Source organism: Nicotiana sylvestris, chromosome 6, assembly GCF_000393655.2.
Source record: "Nicotiana sylvestris chromosome 6, ASM39365v2, whole genome shotgun sequence".
Lineage (NCBI taxonomy): Eukaryota > Viridiplantae > Streptophyta > Magnoliopsida > Solanales > Solanaceae > Nicotiana > Nicotiana sylvestris.
This window is the reverse complement of record NC_091062.1, coordinates 160,227,235-160,240,009: the sequence shown is the minus strand read 5'-3', so window position 1 is coordinate 160,240,009 and position 12,775 is coordinate 160,227,235.

The window sequence follows — 12,775 nt, the reverse complement described above, 5'->3', positions numbered from 1 at the left end:
ACCCTCCTCGTTTCCATCATGGGTTGCGTCCACCGAATCATGAATGAGTTGAAAAACCTGCAGAGGGACCTCACACCAAGGGCCGCGGAAAGGCCGAATGATGCCTCGCGGGTCCCTAAGTTGGAAAATTAATCTTTGGTTGAGTCCTGTTTATTTGGCTTTGTCGTTTTTCCATATGTTATTTTCCTTTCTTTTAGTCAAAACGGGTTAAGAACTGTGGAGTCTGTACTATTGCTATTCCTTGCTTGATGTAATTTGTAATAGCAAAATTTTGAGAATGAATTTAATGATTTCACAAGAATTGTGTGTTTCTTTACTTTAAGGCAGAACTACGCCTGGTCTGATTCACGCGGGGACGTGATACGTAGGCAATCCCCATAAGATTCGACCGCTTTTAATAAATAAAGAAAAGAAAATGTAAATAAAATAAAACGCAGAGTTTCGCAAAATACTTTAAAAGAGACGAATGAACAAGCCGGGATGACGCATGTGGTTTGAAGCAAAGCATGTAGAAACGGTTAACTGCCTAGGTGCATTGCATCCTCTTATGTGTTACGATCAAATCTGTTAAGCTCTAACACTAACAAAGTTTGTTGTTGTCTGATACCAGACAGTTAGTTGTTAAAGAATTCTGGCAACACATTCATACCAAACCAGATCCAAAGGACCGGTAGCAACAAGCATGACTACTTCAGAGAATAGTAATGAGGAAGAAAGGCCGATGAGCCAGTTGCTAAAAGAGGCAATGGAAAAGATTGAAAGGATGGGACTAGAGATGCATGCAATGCAGCTAGCCCTGGCCAAAACACAAAAGAGCCCTGAGACACTGGGACACATGCCGGAGTACCCTCACTCTGGCCCTTCCACAAGCCGCCCAAATCCCCTCTATCATCAAGAAAGAAGCCCTCATGATTCCCAAGCTCCACCACCCCATCAACCTCTCCCAACACCCAATATTCCCATTTTTGTGGGACCTGCATCAGCCCCTTTGCAGCGAACGACCAGTGAGCCATTGTTTCAGGCTCACGATACACAATACTATCCCCCTGAGCCTACATTCCATGCACCCGAACCACAGGCTTACAATCCCCATTTGGAAGTTCCGGCAGAGGTTGAGAAGCCGGTTAAGGCCCCTGAACAGGATGAAGTGTTGAGAAAGTTCAAAAGCCTGGAGCAATCCTTCAGGAACTTACACGGGCTGGGCAATCAAGTCAGCGTGGCATACAAAGATCTGTGCCCTTTCCCAGATGTCCAACTCCCGGCTGGGTTCAAGATGCCCAAGTTTGATTTATATGAAGGGCACGGTGATCCCATGGCACATTTGCGGGGATTCTGTAGCAAAATGAGAGGGGCAGGAGGCAAGGATGAGCTTTTGATAGCTTATTTCGGCCAAAGTCTGAGCGGATCTGCACTAGAATGGTAGACCAGGCAGGATTTCAGCAGGTGGTACACGTGGGATGATCTGGCGCAGGCTTTTGCAGGTCATTTCCAGTACAATCTGGAGATAGTCCCTGACCGTCTCACGTTATTGAGAACTGGGAAGAAACCCGGGGAAAGTTTTCGCGAGTTCGGATTCCGCTGGAGAGAACAAGCAGCTAGAGTCGATCCTCCCATGAGAGAGGGAGAGATGGTGGACTATTTTTTGCAGACATTGGATCCAACCTACTTTGGTCACTTGGTGACGACGGTTGGAAAATCTTTCAACGAGGTGGTCAAAATTGGGGTCATGATAGAAGAAGGTTTGAGGTCGGACAAGATCTTGAACTATTCGGCACTTAAAGCCACAACCCAGGCTATTCAAAGCGGCACGGGAGGTGTGCTAAGAAGAAAGAAAGAAGAGGTTGCCACGATCGAGGCAGGCAGTTGGTCCAGGGCTGGCAGGCCGCACTACAACCAACCCAGGCCTCACAGGTCAAACTACCCATACAACCCACCACAAAATTTCTATCCACCTCGAGAACCACATTGTTCCGTACACCAAGCCCAGGTATACACTCAGCCTCCGGTTCGCCCACAATGGCGCGCACCGGCTCCCCAGAACATATATGCACCACCACAAAACACCTACCCTCCACCAAGGGCATATAGAAACCCTTCAGGGGCAGGTTTCCGGGGAAATCCAGATGCTAGGAATGACAGGTTGCGGAAGCAAAGAACCTTCACCGAACTGGGAGAAACCTACACCGCTGTGTTCCACAAGCTGCGGCAATTGGGTTTGGTTAGTCCTGTCCATACTCGGGAACCAAATCCCCCGCCTCAGAATTTGGATCGTTCAATCAGTTGTGAATACTGTTCAGGGATGCTCGGGCACGATACCGAGAAGTGTTGGAAGTTAAGGCATGCCATACAGGATCTTATTGACACCAATAAGATCGAGGTCCAGACACCGGAGGCCCCTAACATCAACCAAAACCCACTGCCAGCGCACCACGAAGCTCACATGATTGAGTTGGTGTGTGAGGGAGGAGAATTAAGAAAACCCTCACAAACAGTGATGATGATCCAAGCCGCCCCGAAGGAAGTCTTAACCAGTGGAGGAACAAGTGTACAGTCGCAGGGAGAAGGCGTCAAGCCGGTAGTAATATTGGGGAAGAGCCCGTCCGTCATAGCAAGCAAACCCGAGCCAAGCAAGTTGGTAATACCAGGGATCCTGCCCACACCGGCAGTCATGTTGAAAGGGGTATGTAGAGAACGGGTGACCATAAAGCCGGTGGTCCAACTGCCGATGATTGACAGCAGGGCTGTGCCCTGGAAATATGAAAAGGCAGTGGTGACGTACCAAGGAAAACAGGTGGAAGAAGTCAGTTGTGAAGCGCAAGGGCTGACTCGATCAGGTCGATGTTTTGCTCCGGTGGAGTTAAGGAAAACCAACCCAGTGGCAACCAAGAAGCCAGTGTCAGAAGAAGAGGCTGAAGACTTCCTGAGGAAGATGAAAGTGCAAGACTATTCTGTGGTTGAGCAGCTGAGAAAAACACCTGCCCAGATCTCACTATTGTCATTACTCCTCCATTCCGAGGAACATCGTCGGGCCCTGTTAAAGATATTGAACGAGGCCCATGTACCCAGTGAGATTTCTGTAAACCACCTGGAAACCATTGCCAGCAAGATTTTCGAGGTGAACAGAGTGACATTCTCAGATGATGACCTGCCGGTGGAAGGAACGGAGCACAATAAAGCTCTATACCTAGCTGTCAAATGTGAAGACTCGGTGGTAACCCGAGTATTGGTGGATAACGGCTCAAGCGCCAATATTTGTCCATTATCCACCCTGGACCAGTTAAAGATTGACCGTGGAAGAATCCGGGAGAATAGCATCTGTGTCCGGGGGTTTGACGGAAACGGAACAGCCACTGTGGGGGATGTTGTACTTGAACTGACCATTGGTCCGGTCCTGTTTACCATGGAATTCCAGGTATTGGACGCCACGGTATCTTACAACTTGCTGTTAGGACGACCCTGGATTCATGCAGCTAAAGCGGTGCCTTCCACCCTACATCAGACAGTGAAGTTCGAGTGGGAAAGACAAGAGGTCGTGTTGCACGGCGAGGATACAACATGCACCATGGGCGGAACCATTGTGCCTTTCATAGAGACCACTGATGACAAGGGTCCCTGGGTCTACCAGATTCTCGATACAGGGTCGGCCAACAAAATTTCTGAAGGAGAAATCATCCCGCACCCTAGGGTAGCTGCCGCAACAGTCATGATGGTATCAGAAATGCTGGGTAATGGATTTGTGCCGGGAAAAGGCCTGGGAGTTGAACTTCAAGGGATAGTCCAACCTGTTTCCCTTCCTAAGAATCTGGAAACCTTCGGGTTGGGGTTCAAACCAACCGCAGCAGACAGGAAGGAGGCGCGAAGAATGAAGAAGAGGGTCTGGTTTCTGCCTAAACCAGTGCCACGCCTCTCAAGGTCTTTTGTTAAAGCAAGTGCCAAGGGGTCAGTGATCCCAAAGATTCGAGGACCTTTGATCGGTATAAATGAAGACCTGAATCAGAGTTTTGAGAGGCTGTTCGCGGATGTCAGTATGGTGGAAGCTGGAGAAGGTTCCAGCAGAGCAGAGATACAATTTGTGGGGCCTGAGGCCAAGACCAACAATTGGACGGTTACTCCTCTTCCTGTCCGAGGGGAGTCTTGGTAGTAGGCTTTGATTAATGTTTTGTTTGTTTGTTTGTTTGATCGGATTATTCAAGGGTGTAATCCAAATTTTACTTTCGTTTTTGTAAAAGTGTGAACCATTTTATCCCGCAAATTTAATAAAGTTCTCTTCTTTGGTCTCATTTTAATTTTTGTCTTGTTCTTTTTCTTTCTGAACAGTTCTCTTTTTACTGGTTCTAATGACATGGCATGCACAGCGGATCTTCGACCTAGTCTAATAAATCAATCTGAAACCGACTCAATGATGCAAAAGGTCGTTTGTGACGATGAATCTGAATGTGACGAAGGTGAAGCCTTCGAAGAAATAAACAGAGAACTGTGCCAGTTTGAAGAGAAACCCAAGCCTAACTTAAATGACACCGAGGCGGTGAATCTAGGAGACGCTGATAACGTCCAAGAGACCAAAATTAGCATCCACATTGAGCCGAATGTCAGAACAGAATTGATCAAAACTCTCAGGGAATTCAAAGATGTTTTTGCCTGGTCCTATGATGATATGCCTGGATTAAGCACCAATTTAGTGGTTCACAAATTGCCCACTGACCCGGCATACCCTCCGGTCAAGCAAAAACTAAGGAAATTTAAAACAGAAATGAGTGTAAAGATCAAAGAAGAAGTGATTAAGCAATTACAATCGAAGGTCATTCGGGTCACTCGGTATCCCGAGTGGTTGGCCAATGTGGTACCAGTCCCAAAGAAGGATGGAAAAATCAGGGTGTGCGTTGATTACCGCAACCTCAACAAAGCAAGTCCCAAGGACAATTTTCCGCTGCCCAACATTCATATCTTAATCGACAATTGCGCAGGGCGCGAGATTGGATCCTTTGTGGATTGCTATGCAGGTTATCATCAGATCCTAATGGACGAGGAGGATGCCGAGAAAACAGCGTTTATTACGCCATGGGGAACCTACTGCTATCGGGTAATGCCGTTCGGTTTAAAGAACGCTGGGGCAACGTACATGCGAGCAATGACTGCTGTGTTTCATGACATGATACACAAAGAAATAGAGGTGTACGTCGATGATGTGATCATCAAATCTTGGCGTCAGGAGGACCATGTGGCAGACCTAAGGAGATTTTTCCAAAGACTCCGGAGGTATGATATCAAGCTTAACCCGGCCAAATGCGCATTCGGGGTTCCATCAGGAAAGTTGCTAGGATTCATCGTCAGTCGACGGGGGATTGAGTTAGACCCATCCAAAATTGAATCCATCCGAGATTTGCCACCGCCAAGGAACAAAACAGAGGTAATGAGTTTGCTGGGCAGACTCAATTATATCAGCAGGTTCATCGCTCAACTCACAGCAACTTGTGAGCCCATATTTCGGTTGCTGAGAAAGGATGCTGCGGTAGGTTGGACAGCAGAGTGTCAGGAAGCTTTCGACCAAATCAAAGGGTATCTGTCTAATCCACCCGTATTGGTCCCACCTAAGCCCGGGAAACCCCTAATCCTTTACCTGACGGTCTTGGAAAATTCATTTGGTTGTGTACTGGGGCAACATGACGACTCAGGGAGGAAGGAGCAAGCCATCTACTATCTTAGCAAGAAATTCACAGTGCATGAGGTCAAGTACACTCAACTCGAGAAAACGTGCTGCGCCCTAACTTGGGTAGCTCAGAAGTTGAAGCACTACCTGTCTTCATATACTACTTATCTCATATCCCGCTTGGACCCATTGAAGTATATCTTTCAGAAACCTATGCCCACGGGAAGGTTGGCAAAATGGCAAATTCTGCTCACAGAGTTTGATATCATCTACGTGACGAGGACGGCCATGAAAGCCCAGGCGCTGGCAGACCATTTGGCAGAGAATCCCGTTGATGAAAAATACGAGCCCATAAGAACGTATTTTCCTGACGAAGAGGTAATGCATACAAATGAGTTGGAATTACCTGAGGAACCGGGTTGGAAGCTTTTCTTCGATGGAGCTGCAAACGCAAAAGGGGTTGGAATAGGAGCAGTACTCATTTCTGAAACAGGACGGCATTATCCTGTTACGGCTCAACTACGCTTCTATTGCACCAACAATATGGCCGAGTATGAGGCTTGCATTCTGGGTCTGCGCTTGGCTGCTGACATGGATGTCCAAGACGTCTTGGTCTTGGGAGACTCGGACCTCTTGGTACATCAAATTCAGGGTGAATGGGAAACACGAGATCTAAAGCTCATACCATACCGACAATGCTTGCATGATCTGAGCAAGCAATTTCGATCGGTGAAGTTCAAACACATCCCGAGAGTTCACAATGAGGTTGCGGATGCCTTGGCCACCTTGGCATCAATGCTGCACCACCCTGACAAAATGTATGTTGATCCTCTACACATCCAGGTCCGTGATCAGCACGCCTACTGCAATGCCATAGAAGAAGAAGCAGATGGCGAACCCTGGTTTCATGATATCAAGGAATACCTCAGGATGGGGATATATCCAGAACATGCCTCTGGAGACCAAAAAAGAGCCCTCCGGCGGTTGTCGAATGGTTTCTTCCTCAGTGGGGGAATATTGTACAAAAGAACCCCGGATCTGGGATTGTTGAGATGCATAGATGCCAGGCAGGCAACAACGGTTATGGCAGAAGTACATGCTGGAGTTTGTGGGCCACACATGAGTGGATATGTATTGGCAAGAAAAATCCTTCGAACAGGGTGTTATTGGCTCACCATGGAACACGACTGTATCACTTTCGTGAGGAAATGCCATCAGTGCCAGATACATGGAGACTTGATTCATTCTCCGCCAACAGAGTTACATACGATGTCAGCACCCTGGCCGTTTGTAGCATGGGGCATGGATGTCATTGGGCCCATCGAGCCAGCAGCGTCCAACGGTCATAGGTTCATTCTAGTGACCATTGATTACTTCACCAAATGGGTTGAGGCTAAAACCTTCAAATCAGTAACCAAGAAGGCAGTGGTGGACTTTGTTCACTCCCATATCATCTGCAGATTTGGGATCCCAAAAGTGATCATCACGGATAACGGTGCGAATCTTAATAGCAGCTTGATGAGAGAGGTATGCCAACAATTCAAGATTACACACCGCAATTCCACCCCATATCGTCCCAAGGCGAATGGAGCAGTCGAAGCAGCCAATAAGAATATCAAGAAGATACTGCGAAAAATGGTGGAAGGGTCCAGACAATGGCACGAGAAATTACCCTTTGCTTTGTTGGGTTACCGCACTACCGTCCGGACTTCCATAGGCACAACTCCTTATTTGTTGGTGTATGGAACTGAGGCCGTGATACCAGCGGAGGTCGAAATTCCGTCCCTCCGAATTGTCGCTGAAGCCGGAATTGATGATGATGAATGGATCAAAGCTCGCTTGGAACAGTTGAGCCTGATAGATGAGAAAAGATTGGCAGCAGTGTGCCATGGTCAGCTGTACCAGAAGAGAATGGCAAGAGCGTATAATAAGAAGGTGCGCCCTAGGAAATTTGAAGTAGGGCAGCAGGTATTAAAGAAGATCCTCCCACATCAGGTCGAGGCAAAAGGCAAATTCGCCCCAAATTGGCAAGGGCCTTATATCGTGACCAGAATATTGTCCAACGGTGCTTTGTGTTTGACAGATGTCGAAGGCAGATGCGTCGACATGGCTATCAATTCAGATGCAGTCAAGAGATATTATGCGTAACTTCTTCAATTATGGCAATTTTTGGTTTATTTGTTTGTATTTGGCATTTGTTGAATAATGAGATGACGGAGGCAATTCTTTCTTCTATCCAAACACTTTTAACCCTCGCTTCCCCCTTTGAGCCTTAAGCAATTTTTTTTTTCAATACCCCTCTTTTGGAATCACTAATGGGAAAGATATGAAAAAAGAAAAGAAAAGAAAAAGAAAAGAAAAGAAAAAAGACATGAAAAATGAAAAGAAGGAAAAGAAAAAGGAAGAAGATAAAATCACAAATGACAAAACCGTGGGAACTACGTTTGACCTGATTCCTCAAAGAGGATACGTAGGCGCCTCACGGCTCGGTCATAGTATGCATCATAGCAAATATAGGATGCATAATGTACATAGTGTGCACAATATAGCACAATGTGCATAACGCACGTAACTCAACATAAGCGTAACTCAACATAAGCGTAAAAAATAAATTCCCCAAGCAAGAAAACTGGGGCAGAGGTTATGTTTTAAGTTCCAACAAAGGTTTGATTCCAAAAGTTGTAGCACATCACCCTTCAAGTTGTTTTCATTTTTATAGCCTTTCTTCAAACCTACACCAAAACCAACATGAACATCCAAAAGACCTCCCGATCAATGTTCGAGAGATGCCAAGTCCGGCAAATAAGGCCGAGAATAATACACCGATCCCCAGCAAAGAAGAGGATCGTAAGACTGGGAATGAGTTGATAGTCAAAAGAATCCCCGGAAGAGAGGGTCGTATCTACAACACCCCGGATTTTCGAAAGAAATAAAATGAGAGAGTCTTATCGGTGAAAACCTTCACAGGCACCGAAAGGCGATGTAAGATGAGGGATATGAAATGAGAGAGTCTTATCGGTGAAAACCTTCACAGGCACCATAAGGCGCCGGGAGATGAGAGAAAAGAGAGAGTCTCATTAGTGAAAACCCCTCGAAGGGCACTATGAGGCGACAAGACAGATCAGCAAAGCTACCACATTCGAAACGAAATGAACACTCCTTTATCATCCCCAGCAAGTCAAACCATCGAGCAGATCAATTGATACAAATAGACTGGGTCGGAATCTATGGTGCACGCCATGATCACGGGGACCAGTTGTGTCCTCCAGATAAGTTCTTTGGATTGTCTCCTCCCACAAAATATTGGTTCAGAAAGTTTTTCTCTTTTCCATATCTTTATTTCTTTTCCTAAAATGTGTCTTGAAAGGATTTTTCAAAGCTTACTACCAGAAACCGAAGGGGAATTCATCCCAATGCAGGATAATACAAACAGTCTTAAGGGCCGGTCCCAGGCAATGCAGTGATTGTGCCCGGAAATTTTGGAAGAAGTAAGCTCCAAAAGGGAGTGGTTCCGGGAGTTAGAAGCAGACTCCCACATCATGTGTTTAAAGAAAAAGCAGAAAAAGGGATAAATTGAAAACCAATCCCCAGCAGGCTAGAGACCCCCAACAGGCAACTTTGCCCGCCAACCAATTATGGGGACAAAGAGCAAGGAAGGGGGAAGAGAGAAAGACGGCTCGCCAGAAAGGCACCCTCTACCACCACGATTAAAACTGATTAAATCCTTTTGTCTGCTGCAGGAAAACAAAGGATTGATGATGGCAGCAAGATGCACCGCCATGGAAGTCACCAAAAACCGGGGCAGAAAATTTTCTGCCAATTGTCGAAAATTTTCTCGGAAGAACGGGAAAGCAATTTCAATACTTTTAAGTTCTAGGTCGCCCACCAGTATAATGCGGGAATACTTTTAAGTTCTAGGTTGCCCACCAGTATAATGCGGGAATACTTTTAAGTTCTAGGTCGCCCACCAGTATAATGCGGGAATACTTTTAAGTTCTAGGTCGCCCACCAGTATAATGCGGGAATACTTTTAAGTTCTAGGTCGCCCACCAGTATAATGCGGGAATACTTTTAAGTTCTAGGTCGCCCACCAGTATAATGCGGGAATACTTTTAAGTTCTAGGTCGCCCATCAGTATAATGCGGGAATACATTTAAGTTCTAGGTCGCCCACCAGTATAATGCGGGAATACATTTAAGTTCTAGGTCGCCCACCAGTATAATGCGGGAATACATTTAAGTTCTAGGTCGCCCACCAGTATAATGCGGGAATACTTTTAAGTTCTAGGTCGCCCACCAGTATAATGCGGGAATGCTTTTAAGTTCTAGGTCGCCCACCAGTATAATGCGGGAATGCTTTTAAGTTCTAGGTCGCCCACCAGTATAATGCGGGAACACTTTTAAGTTCTAGGTCGCCCACCAGTATAATGCGGGACTACTTCTAGCTCTAGATTTTGGAATCAGTCACCCCACCTGAAGACGGAAGGGTACAACAGAGATCCCCAAACGGGAAACAATAAAATCCCCAGCACCAAGAAGCAGACAACTGCAGAGGCAAGCGCGCAATTCAAAAAAAAGGAACGCGTCTGAAAATAAGCAGTTTGGGAACGTTGTAGCATGCCCAGTATAACAATTCTGATGAAAAGCCATACCGCTGAAGAAACCATTGAAAGATTTAAGGAAGAAGGCCATGTTCCCAGCAAATCAAGCAAAGTGATGAGAACTGACATTCAGAAAAGGTGAAGGACCAGCATCATCTCCAAGTTCACAAAATAAAGGCATCGGAGGAAAGCGTTAGCCGGCAAGAAAGCAAGGCAACAAGAACAAGTTGAAGATGGATAAGATCTCATGATCCTCAGTCTAGCTTAGCTTCTTGTTTTTCCTTTTAGAGCAATGTAACAGGGAGATCGGTTAAGCAATAGCATCTTACAGCAGCATACAATAGCGCACAACAGCAGCAAGCAACACAGTCACACGGTAGTCCCAGCTACCAAAATTTCCCGAACTACATTGACCTGATTCCTGTTTCAGCCCAGGATATGTAGGAAACCTCTGAAGCAAAGGTTCGGTCAAATCTTTTTCAAAAAATGCTTCACACGGAGTATTCGGACGGGCAAAAATCGCTCGCTTATCTTTGCGCGAAAACCCTTCGTGTCTTCGTGCAAAGAGGGGCAGCTGTAAGCACGTGATTTTTGCTTTACGAGCAATCGCTCCAAAAGAAAATAAAAATAGTGACAAATGATTTCGCTGTACAATTTTTCGATCTTTCCGTGACATGTGTTGTTAGTCGTTTGTGAGTCTGTCCATTTTGCATCTAGTCCTTATCAAACAAAAATACAAAAAATATATGTGGCGTTAAGAGAAAATTCAAAAAAAAATATAAATATACGTGCATCGTCCGTTTTAGGTTGTGATCTAACCATTTTTTATTTTTATTTTTATTTTTATTTTTTATTGTCCATTTAAGTGTGTTTATCGTTGTGGGTGTCACTCAATATGTGTGTAGGTTTATTTTAATTTTTACATTGTTTTAGGAATTTTTGTTTAAATTGAAAAAAAAAGGAGAAAAGGAAAATCCGATTTGGGCCCCGAAACAAGGCCCAAAACCAAAGTACTGATCCAGTCCAAACCCAGCCTGCCCAAGCACGGACTCAAACGACGTCGTATCGGCGTCCCCATTTGAAGCCGTTGATCTGATTCAAAGGAACGGTCCAGATCAGGCTGTCCAACTCACCTCAACGACGCCGTTTCAGGCAAGTTGATCTGAGCCGTCCAACCTCATTGATCCAACGGTCCCTGGCTCCCTCATGACCCGACCTATTTAGCCGGTTTAACCCAACCCCTCACCTAAACCAAAACGACCCCGTTCCCATACCAAACGACCCCGTCCTGTTACCCACCAATAGATCTAAGCCGTTCAGATCACTTGATCTAACGGCTCCAATCTCTCTTCCCCTTCCATATATAAACTTGACCCTTTACCCCGCACCCCCTATCCGAACCCCCCCTTCAGTCATCTCCTTCCCCGAACCCTGAAACCCCCAAACCCTAACGCCGCCCTAGTTTCCCTTCCACCAAAACCCGGCGGCATGAACGCCGGTGGCCACCTCCCGAACACCCTAAGACCCCCTCACTCTCCTGAACATGGATCTGTTACTCCCTAGCCTCGAATCACTTTCGTTCGTCTCGAATCTTCATTTGAAGATTTGAGTCGAACCCGGATCTATGCCAAACCACCCCATCTTCATACCAGACACCCCCCTGACCTTCCTCGTGACCAAACCAAGCTTGGTTTGGTCCGAATCTACCCACAACTCCCAAAAATCCAGATCTGAAAATCCAGACTTTAGAACACATGCACATGGGGAATCCGGATATCCTTAACGGGGGTTTGAGGTCTAATAGACCTTAATCAAGGTGTTCTCATGTGAGAACACCCTGATTAAAGTTTGTTCGGCCTCAAAGGGTCAATGTCGAGTCAGATTTGGTTCAGTTTTGTCTGGACATTTTTGGTAAGCTTTCTTTTCCTTTTTGTTTTATTCAACTGCTAGTTAAGTATGTTAGCATGTTCTGTTGTGTTTGTTCGGTGTTTTCTGATACTTTTCTTAATTTCTTCCGTCTTTGTAAAGACCTTTTATTTGGTCAATTGTTTTCTGTGTATGATTTGAATGTGTTCTGTGATAAACATGATCGTCGATTAGTTTAATCGGCAGATAAGTTAACTCATATAGGCCCCAGTAATTGAACAAAAATTGTCTGATGCCCTTTAGGTCCCTAAACGTATTGTTTATGTGAGCGATTGATTATTACCTGTTATAATTAGTATAGTCGACTCGATAAATATCGTCGATTAGCTTTCTATAACTAATAAATCGAATGAGCTAATAATGTCGCATGACTAATTGAGCTTTGCCACTGACTGTATGCCCCAGCATTGTTTGAAATGGTTTGTTTGCACTGTAAAACTGACTGAAAAAGGTTCAGCCCAGGCAGTCTTGAGTTCGAACTTTCATCAGTTCAAAAAATGCCCTGATGCTGCAATAGGCAGGGGCAGTAATAATCAAGGTTGACAGGGGTATTCTGGGGTGTTAAAAAGAACAGAAGTAATTAGTTTAAGTGAGCTGACAAC